Source organism: Grus americana, chromosome 10 (assembly GCF_028858705.1).
Source record: "Grus americana isolate bGruAme1 chromosome 10, bGruAme1.mat, whole genome shotgun sequence".
In the NCBI taxonomy this organism is placed as follows: domain Eukaryota; kingdom Metazoa; phylum Chordata; class Aves; order Gruiformes; family Gruidae; genus Grus; species Grus americana.
The window spans coordinates 21,798,741-21,810,914 of record NC_072861.1 but is presented as its reverse complement, the minus strand read 5'-3'; the positions used below and the strand labels follow the sequence as shown (position 1 = coordinate 21,810,914).

The following is a 12,174-nucleotide window of genomic DNA, read 5'->3' as shown; positions in this document are numbered from 1 at the left end:
AAAGCAGGGAGAAACTTATCACATGTGAACAGAGATTAAAGAAGCTGCCCTTTATTCCTCAGTTTCTGTTTTCATTCTTTTTTTTTTTTTTTTTTAAATATACAGCATCCTAAAATGCATTTGGAAGTGGGCATTGGGGGTCATTTAAAAACATTAATTGCTTTAGAACAGTTGCTTTGGAAAAACTTGTTATTGATAGTGCTGAAAATAGGGACAAAGCAATGGTCTGCTCATGCAACAATGGTACAGCTGAAAGGGAGAGAGAGATATACATGGCTCACAACATTGCGGTAGCACCTTCTTTCCTCTTCTCATTTATATTATTTTCCTAGAGTCTATCATAATTATTGACTGAAATCAAGGACCAGCCTTAAATACACAACTTTTCCTGTGCACTGCTCATGTAGTTGAATTTGACATGCTGAAGAGTGGTGGTGGGAGGGGTCGTGAGTGAACAGAAAAATAAAATTTGGCAGAAAGAAATAGAAACCTCTCTCATGTGAAAACTTGTTTATTCATGAACATCATAAAGCCCATAATTTTTTTGAGCCCACTCACAGTGCCAAAAATGGCAGCATGAGGAGAAGTGTCCAAGAACAAGCATCAGATGTGAGTCTATATGATGTCATAGAATCATTATGTCACTCAATGCCAATTGATTTCTAGGGCTGATTGCAAGCAATCATTAATCACTTTGTATTGAACAGCATGCCAGCTCCATCACATCTGGGGCAAGTACAAGTGGCACCTATTTAGCCAACATCCTGCTCTCAGCACTTTCACACTTTGTCTTTCGAACTAAACCAAACTGCTAGAGATGCAGCAAGATTATTTTTTTTCCCCTCCGTATGTCTCTTATTTTTGCCTAGGGATTTAGATGGTTGAAAACCTTACCTGACTCGTAAGTTCGGTGTTCCCTGCTCATACTGACAATAGTGTGTCATTGAACAACAGGGCATCTCCAAGGTGGAATTAATAGAGCTGCTGTAAGAATATTTAAAATTTCTGAATATTATTATGCTACTCCGTATGTTTATTAGAGAGAAAAGTGAGATAATGTGAGGAGTATTCCTTTTTTGCACAGCTGTATTGGAAAAACTTGTTGCAAGTGAGGTGTATACTCAGATTCTGGTAGTAGAATAGTCTCGCTGAACCCAGGGGTTCATTTACTATATGTAGCTAATATTAAGCAAGAGCATTAGGATATGTGTTATCAAAGCCAAAATGTCTTGGGAAATGGGAGCTAATTGACGTGACATATTAACTATAGAAGCTGCCCTATGCTGTTACTACAATGAATTTTTTCTATTCTTCCTTTCTAGTTTAGAAACAGAGATATTAAACCTAATACAATGTTTCTGGTGAATCCCATGGCATTTTATAATAATGAAAAATTTCCTTTCACCTTTCTCTATGTGCCTGACAATCATGAAAAGTTATTTAGAAGCGTTACATCAAATTGGAATATTTTAAAATATAAATGTTCCTCAATAGCTGGGGTCTTGGACAGTCAAAGTGATCGGTAGCAAAATGTTGCATTCCTATGAGATTACGACACACTTTGGCCTTCTGTAATCATTCTTCTCTAAGGATTGCAGTCATTCTTTTAAAATCCCTGCTTAATCTCCGCAGGTTCTGTTATTTATTTTGTAAGTAACGTCAGCTGTGATGGTTTACTGTCAATCATCCATTGTCAAAAGATAAGTGAATTTCATAAAATATTCTGTTGGTGCTGTCCCACAGCTGAGGAAGAATTTACCTGCAGACTTCAGTATTATAAATGAGACATAACTTATTAATGAGCTGAATGTACACATACCAGCTCAAGAAATTGTTTTTGTAAGGCAGGAGAAAGTGTAGCTAAAGATGACTTGTAATCCTAATGTCTTCTCAGAGTATCCTAAACAATAGTCATTGATATAAACATAAATTACAAATATTACATCCTTCATTTTTTATGGTACATAATTAGATAATTCTCCAAAGAACTTTTTATCGCATGTATTTTCATTAATTAACATTAAATGTCATTAGCAGTCAACTCTGCTTGATCAAAGACAGATAAGATGTAGCAAGATTCTGAGAAATAACATACCATTTACTAACTATAGTATTGATTTTATGGTCTGAAGAATCCTAATTGTATGTGATACAAACTGGACCTAGCTGAGCCTGCTGGGGGTACTTTGAACATGAATAGTTCCTGGCAGTTCTGAGCATCCCGCTTGCATAAATCACTTCTGGGCCTGATTGTGCATCTGTTTTCAAAGGTGATGTTTTAATGGACTTGGAAATCTGAAAAAGTGCATTCTGTGTGGCTCCACATGAAAGAGGAAAGAGATTTGGGATTTTTTACTCCTGATTTTAATCATTCTGAAAAGATTTTAGATCTGTAGGCGGATACATTTGAATAGTGGAAGTAATATGGCATAGTTGAATTTAATTAGTAGGCCAGCCTAGTACGGAATTTCCCATAGCTCCCTATGACTTTTTTTTTTTTATATGAGTTTTTAATTCTTTCTTCAAAGTTGATGGTAGATTCAGACTTTCAAAATTTTAACTTCATGTGAAGGCAAAAACTGGGAAAAAAAAAAGTCATGAGGTGAATATTTGATTAGAACAAATGCCCATCTGAGAAACAGGAGCAACCTCAGATGTGTCTTATGTAAGTATAGTGCTTTCATAGAAAAATGAAAAGGAATTTAGATCAATGACATAATTATGAAATGTTACTCTTACCCTTAATTGCTTATACTTAAGAACATGAAAAGCCTAGTTTTTAAAGTATGTGTCTGTGTATGTAATTACCCTATTCAGTTGCATGAAATTTCAATTTACTCTCAATTCGTGATAATAAGGTGAGCCATTACTAGTAAATATTTTGTTTAAATTGTAAAGTATGAACCTAAACTGATAGCCATATTTCCAGCTGGCCTTTTTCTGCCTGTTTTCATTGAGATGTCGAAAGGTCTGAGGGGGATATTTTGACCAAATCCTTCTGAGGAGGAACTTAAAGACAGATAAAATACTGTCAGAGCCAGTATTTAAAAAAAAAAAAAAAGTGTCTGAAAAATGAGGATTGTTTATTATAGTTTTTTTTTAAATCAACTTCCGATTTTCAAGCTCTTAGAATAACATTCTGAGAGCTTCTGACTGCTCCGGTTCCCACCTACTCATTCCTACTCCCACCTGATGTTTGACTGGCTGCTTAGCAAATCAAAGAATTGAAACAGTCTGAAAAATGAATGACTGGGCTGGTGGGTGGGCTCCAAGTTTAAACAAATAAACAAATGAGCAAAACACATCATCTCCCCATACCTCATTTGTATCTGTTGTCTACTTTGGCATAGGATGAGGGGGCTTTATTCCTCAGCAGATGAGACTCAACAGTGTGAGTTATGAAAAATAATTAAAAACCAGTTAATTGTTACACTGTGCATTTACGTAAACTTTTCCTCTATGAATGACAGTCCAGAATGGGGTGTTGGGAAGAAGGACGTGTTCCATTTTACCAGGGCGAAGCCGGAGGCAAGGCCAGCTCTGAGTGTACACGTGGCCACTGGTTGACAAGCATGCTTGATAGACGATACTGCTTTTTTCTGTTCTGCTTGTTTCTTTTGCACTCTTATCGCTGTAATACCTGAGAGTTAAACTCTTGGTTCCTGCTCTTGGGCTTGCGTTGCAAGACTAGCTTTCTCTTCTAGTTCATATCAGAGACTCTCTTTGAAACAAGTAGTGAAGTAAGAATGCCTTAAGACAGAACGAGGTAAATAATTTCCAAGGTGCGGAGCATAAGGCCAAAAGTCTAGACACATGTACTGTTTTGACTTGCAACCCATTCTCCTAGAGGGATTCAGAGCAGGGCAGCAATCACAAGCCTGGAAGCATGGGTGTTGTGGGGAAATTTAAGCTCTGTGATCCATCTTTATGTGGAGGAACGCCAGTACACGCTGTATCTTCTTGTCCACTTGGTAGAAAATCCAAAGGATATTGCCACATCTTTTATCAACACAGTCCTGAAAAGTCAGTGAAAGGAGCAATTCAGGAGTTATTTGAATAGTCCAGGGTATGAAACAGTAATTGATTATTTCATTCAAATATTTTTGTGCTGTATTTATATATTTATCCTTGTGGCTGTCTGTTGTTTAATTGGACAGTGATTACTCTGTCCCCGGGAGTTGGCTCATACATAACTGTTAAACATCTTCGACGTTGCATGCCACAGGTATAACAGTGGTGACTCATGTAAAGTGCTGGTTTAGAATGAGATAAGCTATAGCTTAGCTTCTCCGTATTTGAAGAAAGGAATGCCATGAAAGGAAGTAATGCCATGTGTGATGAAAGACAGGAGGAAAAGGAAAAGGTGGTTAAGATAGAAGAGTAATGTGCAGGCTAGTAAGATTCTAATGAGCGGGAAGAAGAGAGTTTAAAATCACCAATCCTGCTTCCACTGTTCCTAAACTCAAACATTTTCATGCACAGAGAAAACTTGTTTCTTCTCTGGTAAAGGATGGATCACCAAATTATAAGATCTTGACGCTTTACCCTGCAACACATGGCATACCTGGAGTCCCAGCAGATGCTAAAAACTTGTAGCTAAGAGCCCAGAGACTGCACAGGTTCCCTTGGAGACAGATTTAGTGAAGTTAAAGTTTAAACAAACAGAGATGCAATTGCCTGAAATGAGTTTTGCAAAGGAGAAGTGGAAAGTGGCTGTTGATCTTGGGAAGAAGTCCCATGCTACTTTAAATGGGGTTATTCAGAGGGGATTTTGGACAGCAGTGTGTAAGATAACAACACGTAGAAGATGATGAGAAGGTCAGAAAAATGGCTGAGGAGGGAAATAGGACTTCTAGCATGTACCTAAAGAACTGGGGCAGATGGAAGGAGGTGAAGAGTCTGTGGGGAGCTTAGAAGACCTTCGTTAATGCTGTGCTCTGGAAGGGAGACCAAGGTTAGCTCATGCTTACAAATCCAAGTTCTCAACACGAGAATCTCAGAGCTTATGCTTTCTTTACTGCGCTGAAGATTTTATCTGAGAGGAGAGGAGAGGAAAATGGGGAACTCACTTATTTCCTGCCAGCCATTACCTTGTGTGGCTATGTTGTGGAGAGGAGGACTTTTGTTATGTTTGGTTTTGTTTAGCAGGATAGGTGTAAGTGGTGTTTGCTCAGATAATCTCAACACAGAGTAAGTTGCATTAAGCTTACATTACACTAAGTTAAAAAATGTATAAGCAGCTTTTAAGCTCCAATTTTTATGCCTCTGCAGAGGGGTTAATAAAGCACTTGTAGGGAAGTGTTCTCCTTGACCATCTGAGTGCTGTGGATCTGAGAGTGAGCTATGGAGAGGGCTCAGTAAGAGGACTTTTAGCAGATGGTACATGTATGATGCTCATGAGGGAAGAATACAGAGAGAAAACTGTATTTGTCTTAACTTGTGGAAAAAATCTTAATTAGCACATCTGTAAAATGACACAAGTTAAGCCCTAAATTTACCCCATAAACTCTCTCTCTTTTGTAATTTTCATTAACCTTTTTTCTCAAAGTAGTTAAATAAGTTTTCAGTGCCAAATTTAGGAGGAGGGGGAAGAAGAAGCCGAGGTAGTTGCATGCACCAGTTATTCAGATCTGGTTTTGTCTGTAGTGATTTTTCTAGCTACTGTTTTTCTGCCAGAAGGAAAATACTAGCTCTAACCTGAGTAGCTCCAGTACCATCTGTATCTGATGACTGAGCTGGTAGATCCACATTCTTTCCAAACTGGCACAGTGAACTTAGTGGAGTTCAGCCATTTACACCAGTAGAAGCTTTGACCCTTACATCTTCTTTGCCTTCATTCTACCTAAGATCCTCCCCTGCATCCCCTCAGTTCTTTGTATGTTTTCTTATTCTGATGTATTTATGAATGTTCCCCTCTCAGCTTGATGATAGATATTGTGCACAGTGCCCTGTTACTGTAAGCCAGGTGCTTTTATCCTTAATGAGCAGTTTCCTGGAAAAAAAAATAAACAATAGATAAAGTAGGTCATGGAGACAGCAGAGTCAAGAGCTTTGCATAGTGATGTAAAATTAAATAAGGCTGGGGTCATGTTCTCATTTATCTCTCCAGTTATTGCTCTAACAGTGTCTGCGATGGTTCCTGGAAAGGTGAGGATATTTTGGTAGACTGGATCTGCTGGGAATTTTGACCACAGTGTCCTCTTCTCTCTGCTCTGCACAGAGGAGAAAGTGGGCATGGAAGTGTAAGACTTGGATATTATGAAAGAGGATTTGCAGATGCCGCTATTGCCTGTCTCAGCCCCTGGAGACCCATCTTAGTGAAGGTGCAGTTGGGTACGGCTCTGTAGCTGAATGAAGACTATTCATGGCACCTGTCTTTGGTGATATAGCTTGAAGGTCTACAGTCAGTGGTGGGTGGTCAAGAGGTGCAGGTTTAAGTCTAGATTGCAGAGACGTTTTGCTTTTTGAAGTGACCTACGTTCCCGAGCCCCACAGCCAGCCCTTTAGGCACAGCACTCCTCCTTTCTGGTTCACAGCTGGGTTCATGGGGGAATCAAGGCATGGCAAGGGATTTGATGTGTGTCCGAGTCTTGCCTTGACATGGAGTCAGGCCTTTGCTAGGACATAAACCTGCCCTGACATATTAATATGCATCTTGAGCTTCTTTTAGAGAGTTTTGGGAGACTAGCTTTAGGCCCTTTGAGTAGGTGCCTTCTTACCAGCACAACATGTGACCAGCTAGTGGATAGTTATGAAGCAATAATTCTGCAACGTGTCCCCTTAATAGTACTGACCAGCAGTAACTGCAAAGACCTTGTTCACACACCGTGACCTTCTCCATGGCATCAGCTTTCTGTCCTAGAGAAGGGCAGATCTGTTCAGCCTATGTTCCATGTGGGATGCCTAAACCTAAGAGCTTACAACCATTTCTAGGCACCTAATTCTTAGAAAGGCAGAGATTTGTGCATGCTCTGAAAAATCAGATAAGTTACGTGGACTCCTAACTTCAGGCTTTTAGCTTTGACATGATTGAACTGAGTACCATTCCTCCAGTATTGATAGTGTTCCAGATATGCCCTGTAAGAAGCACAGGAAAGCACAAAGGATTATTGCAGCTTCTGAGGAAACCTCTCATATTTCAAGTAAAATTGGCAGTTTTTAAGTGGCCACTCTAATTCTTAAGCCATTAGAAATCTAAAAATTGATTTAACATTTATCTTATATTTAGCAGACATTCATAGAAAAAGTTATAGTCTGTATGGGTCAGTCAATGTTTTTAGTAGCTATGAAGTTGAAAAATTTTAGATTAAGATTTCAAGAGGCTGAGAGGGAAATTGAATGCAGGAAGAGAGCATCCAAGTGCTGTTGTAACAGAGAATGCCAGGGAGGATAAAGCACTGGGAAAACCTGGAGGAGAACTGATGAAGATATATGCTATTGGAGCAGTGGGGTTAGTAAAGGTATAGATGCAGAGGAAGCAAACGTTATTTCCTTACTGTCTTATGAAGAACCTGAAGATAAAAAGCTTTGCCCTGCCTGCAGCATTTCTTGAAAATACATGTTTAGTTTCAGTGTTCATTTTATTCCAGTGTTCGGTTCCATTTTATTTGGATTACTGTCTTCAAAGTTCAAGGCATTCACCAACTTTAAAGCCAAATTGGAAAAAACTGCATCTGGATTCTCAGTGCAGCTCCAAGGCTTGCAAATCAGCCTTCTCCCATAAATACTGCACTGTTTCTGGAAAAGAAGAGACAGGTCTTTAAATGAAATATGAGATGTAGCATTGGGATGTGATAGTACTGCTGTAGATCAACAGCCATCAATCTGTGTTACTTAATTTGTCCCTGGCTCAGCTGTTTACTGTACTTGGGACTTTTTTTGCTGTTTGTTTCATTTTATTTTCCTCTGAGATAAATGAAGACAAAAAGAAGGGGCCAATTGTTCTTGAAAATGGAAGTAATTTTTTAAAATATAACTGTAAAGGATATTCTACATTTTTGAACAGCACTTTTTTTCTGACTTTCACAGCACTTTCACAGAATTATACGTAATTTATTTCACTGCATATATATTGAACATCCTTATATTTCATTGCTTGTTACTCCAATTTTCATATCAACTTCACATACACTCTTTAAATGCTGTAAAAAAATTCTGTTGGAATAAATGGTTGGGGTTTTTTAGCTAAGTACTTAGAAAAATATTATTCCTCATCTGGGTATGCCTGTAACTCTTAGGTTGCTTTATTTATCCTGAGTGTTCTGGGGATGCAAGGTCTTTGTTGCTCTAAGTGTCTAAGGAAGCATATGTTGTAATTGTTTGACATCTTGAACACAGATGAGGTGGGTGGCTATGTATAAGCAAGCTAACTTGAGTTCTCAGGAGATGAGCTTTTTGATGTGTGTCAGCTTACTTTCTTTTATGAAGTAATGTATGTGAAGGAATATCTGAAATATGCATGGGATAGTGAATATAAATATACTGTTAAATCAGCAGAGAATGTGACTCCCCACACAGTTTCAGCAGCTTTAAAACTCGACTGTGCAAGAAGACTGGGATCAGTGCGGGGGACACTGGCTGCCTTTCCCTGCCATCGCCTTACGGCAGCGGTCAGATGGTGAGATCGGGGTGGGAGGCTTAAGCAGGCAACTACATAAAGTGGCTCTTTCTGACTTTCTTTGTTTACCATGTTTTAATTGAGAGGGTTCGGAGATGACTGCTCCAGGAGGATTTCTCAGCTTGCAGGAGGTCATCTTCTGTTGAAATACTGCAGGGTACCAGGATTTTGCCTTTGAAGCCTGCCAACACCAACTTGCTTTTGGCAGAAAGTGCCAGTGGAATGTCAGCCATCTCCCTGTCCTAACTGGCAGGCCTTGGAAGATCAGTTCAGGGCTCAGGCACTACAAGGAACACCAGTGTTTCTGTGGACTTGAGTTTGGATTAATAACTTAAAGGGCCAAATGTTCAAAGGGCCGTCTTCCAATTTTACACTGGTAGTTGAGTACAAGTACAAAATTATGGGCAGAAAATCACAGATAATTTTTTTCCAAGCTGACCTTTCTGAAAAGGAGCCAGCAATTATCTGTATTTGGGCACTGTTTCAGCAATGTTTTTAGGTGTTGCTAATGTAATATTTTCATTATATTTCTGCTGGACTATTGATTAACTATTCAATTATTTAAGAGAAAGAAATTTAGTATTGTAATGAATAATAGCTTTTTGGATTGGTACTCGTGCTTTGCACAAGCGTGCATGGATATTGAGTTTGTGTAAGTACTGATAAAATACGAGCATCTGCATTTCTGTGTGTTGATGTTGATCTCACAGAGTGGATGAATAATGCCAAATGTGTTTATACCTTGTTGCTTCAGTATCTAATCACTTTTCAGTTTGCAATATGCTTATTAAAGCACCTGGCAGGTTGGTCAGTCCTCTTCCCGTGTTTTCTGTGGAAGATGCTGAGACTTTGAGAACTTGTGTGTCCTAAATTTCACCTGAAGTTTCAAAGTCCAGTGTTGTATGATGGTTAGGTGCTTCTGAAGGCTCAGAGCCAGCCTACAGAAAATACTAGATGCAGAATTTGGGTGGAATTTGAGCTACCTCAGTCTAGCCCACTTTGCTAACTCAGTGTCACACCTTAAGTCTTTGACAGTATGATTTAAACTCAGGTCCCCTGAATCCTAGGCACATACACCAGCCTTTGTCTTGATAAACATATTTCATTACCATAACTAAACTAATTGCCTAGATTGCTTGCCTAGTGGCATGTCTCTGTGGTATTTTGACCCAGTTTTACTCTGGGAGCACTGAAGGAACAATCCTGTGCTTCCAAAAATAACATTTGATAGATTGAGAAGAGCTTACTTCATTATTTATTCCTGCTTTTCTCTAGCCAAGCTCCCAATGACTCCAGTGGAAGTCAGCTCATCAGAGTGCCTAGAACTGAAGCAGATCTTCAGACTTTCTAAGATATCCATGGAACTTTAAGAGCATTCTCTGTAGCAATTGCAATGCACACTGATATATTTTAGAACTTAGAAATTTAAAGCAACTTAAGAGATTTGGACATTTGGTTCCTATTAAAATCAGCCCCCCCCCCAGTTTTGGAAAACTGAGGAACAAAAAATAGAAAGGAGAGTCATGAGGGCACTCTAGCAGTTAGGACCCTGGTGCCTTTATCCAGTCTTTAAAAGAAAGCCTCTAAAATTGGAAATTACATCTTGGGCAATGGAATTAGTTCCTTTATTTGTACTGAACAGCACCTGCTTCACTGAATGGTGTAGCAGAGGTGGTTGCTGCTAAGACTAAGCAAACAGGACTCAGGATGCAGCTCTTCACACTTTTGCTTGATGACTTCCCCATAAACTGTAAAATCTCTAAATTTTGCTTTTATTCTTTTATTTCTCAAGTCACATTAATTACAGAAAATACCACATAATTGTTGACTTTGTTTCATTCCCAACATTCACTGTAACTTCAGCCATGAACTTTGCTTTAGCAGCGGAGGAGCATGGTTAACTTCCACAGAGAGCATAGAATACTTTTATCGTGAAAAGTTAAGGTTCCTGCTTATGTTTGTTGGCATTACCCTTATGGCTAGAAGAACAAAGTTGGAACCAGCTTGTCTCCATTGTATGAACTCAAGTGTAAGGTAAGAAAGCTCCTAGTTTTGTACATCTCGTTGGTCTCTTCCTAGCTTGTGCTGCTGCTGGGATTGGCCTCTTCAGGGACTGAGCTGTACAAACTGGTCCTGTGCCGTGAGGCTGTGAGCCTTCACAAGATGCTGCGAAGGAAACCTCCTGAAAGTCAAAAGCAGTTGTGCTGTCCTGGTCACCTCCAGGTGACATGAAACCTAAGGCTGGAAATGGTGTCAGGGACATTTGTGAGTAGTAGTGACTTCTGTATCTACTCCAAGTATTTCCAGCTATTGAACTGCCTTCTGGAAATGACAGGCAGAGATGCACACAAACCTCAGAGAGCAGTGCTTAAGAGGAACGTGGAAAAGCTGAATATATGACTGACAGCATGGGGTTTGTAGCAGAAATTATAGACCAGTTGTTTTGCCCTGCATGTAAGGGATAATAATTTGCCCTCGGTACAATGACTCCTAGAGGCTTAAATAGACTCTGTTAACTGAAATATCATCTTTTGTTAGCAGAGGCAGCTTCTTGTCTACTGTCCTGCCACATTAATCGTGTAAGATGTCAGTAGAGGGAACCCAGGAACCCAGTGCAGAGTCTGGTGTTTCTGCCAGTTCTTCTGTCACCTGAATTTCGCTGTGCTCAGATGATAAGAATCACGTTGTCAGTGCTTTTGTATTCAGTACCTGATCCTTCTTGGAAATGTTTAGCTGTTTCAAACAGTTTTAAATTTTCATTAAAAACCAAACAAAACCACAACCTGTCATTGGCAATATTCCTGTTGGTCGTGGCAACAATTTTTAGAGGTTACTAGTGAGTTTGAGTGGCTTAGTTCTTGATTGCCCAGATTAAAACAACCTGTCTCTTAGCATGCATTCTGAGCTCTGCGTATTATTCAGCCCTTTCATGGTATCTTGAGTTATTAATCATAAATGGAGGCATCCAAAAAATCCTGATCAGTTTTGAAACTTGTGGCCTCATTTAGCTTTCGTAACAGCTTGTTTCTAACAAAATCTGATGTAGAGCCAAATGAAGTGTGTGTTTAAATGATCCCTTGCCTAAACTATCATGAAAATTTCAGATGGGATGAGAAGGAGGAATGCCACAGAGGGCAGCTTGTTGGAAGCTTGCTACTACTTAGAGACTAAAATAGTGTAATCAGCAAACACTCAGTCACTTTAAAGCTTTTTCAGTGAAATCCAACTTTTTGTTTTCTGCTTAACTATTCTTTTGCACTTTCCTCAATCGCTCGCACACAAATACTAGAATACATTTTAATTTTGATGCACCTAGATTTTTCTATTTGGTGGAAACTGTAATTAAGAATGGAATTAGGGAACCTCTGGATAAATATAATACATTTATGAAGAATCGACATGGCTTTGTAAAGGCTTCATAAATGGTTAAAGCTCTTTGAAGTAAACATGTGGATCAAGAAGATACAGTTAGATTTCCAGAAGGCTTTTGCAAGGTCTTTCATCAAACTTCTTGAAAGAAAATGAACTTTCTTGTTGGGAGATTACAGAAGAAAAAG

At 39.1% G+C, this 12,174-nt stretch overlaps 1 protein-coding gene across 5 annotated transcripts in view; it reads left to right on the top strand.

Moving 5' to 3' along the window:
• MEGF11 (multiple EGF like domains 11) overlaps positions 1-12,174 on the top strand; it is a 283,185-nt gene that overhangs the window by 56,911 nt on the left and 214,100 nt on the right. The gene's annotated exons all lie outside the window — the stretch shown is intronic.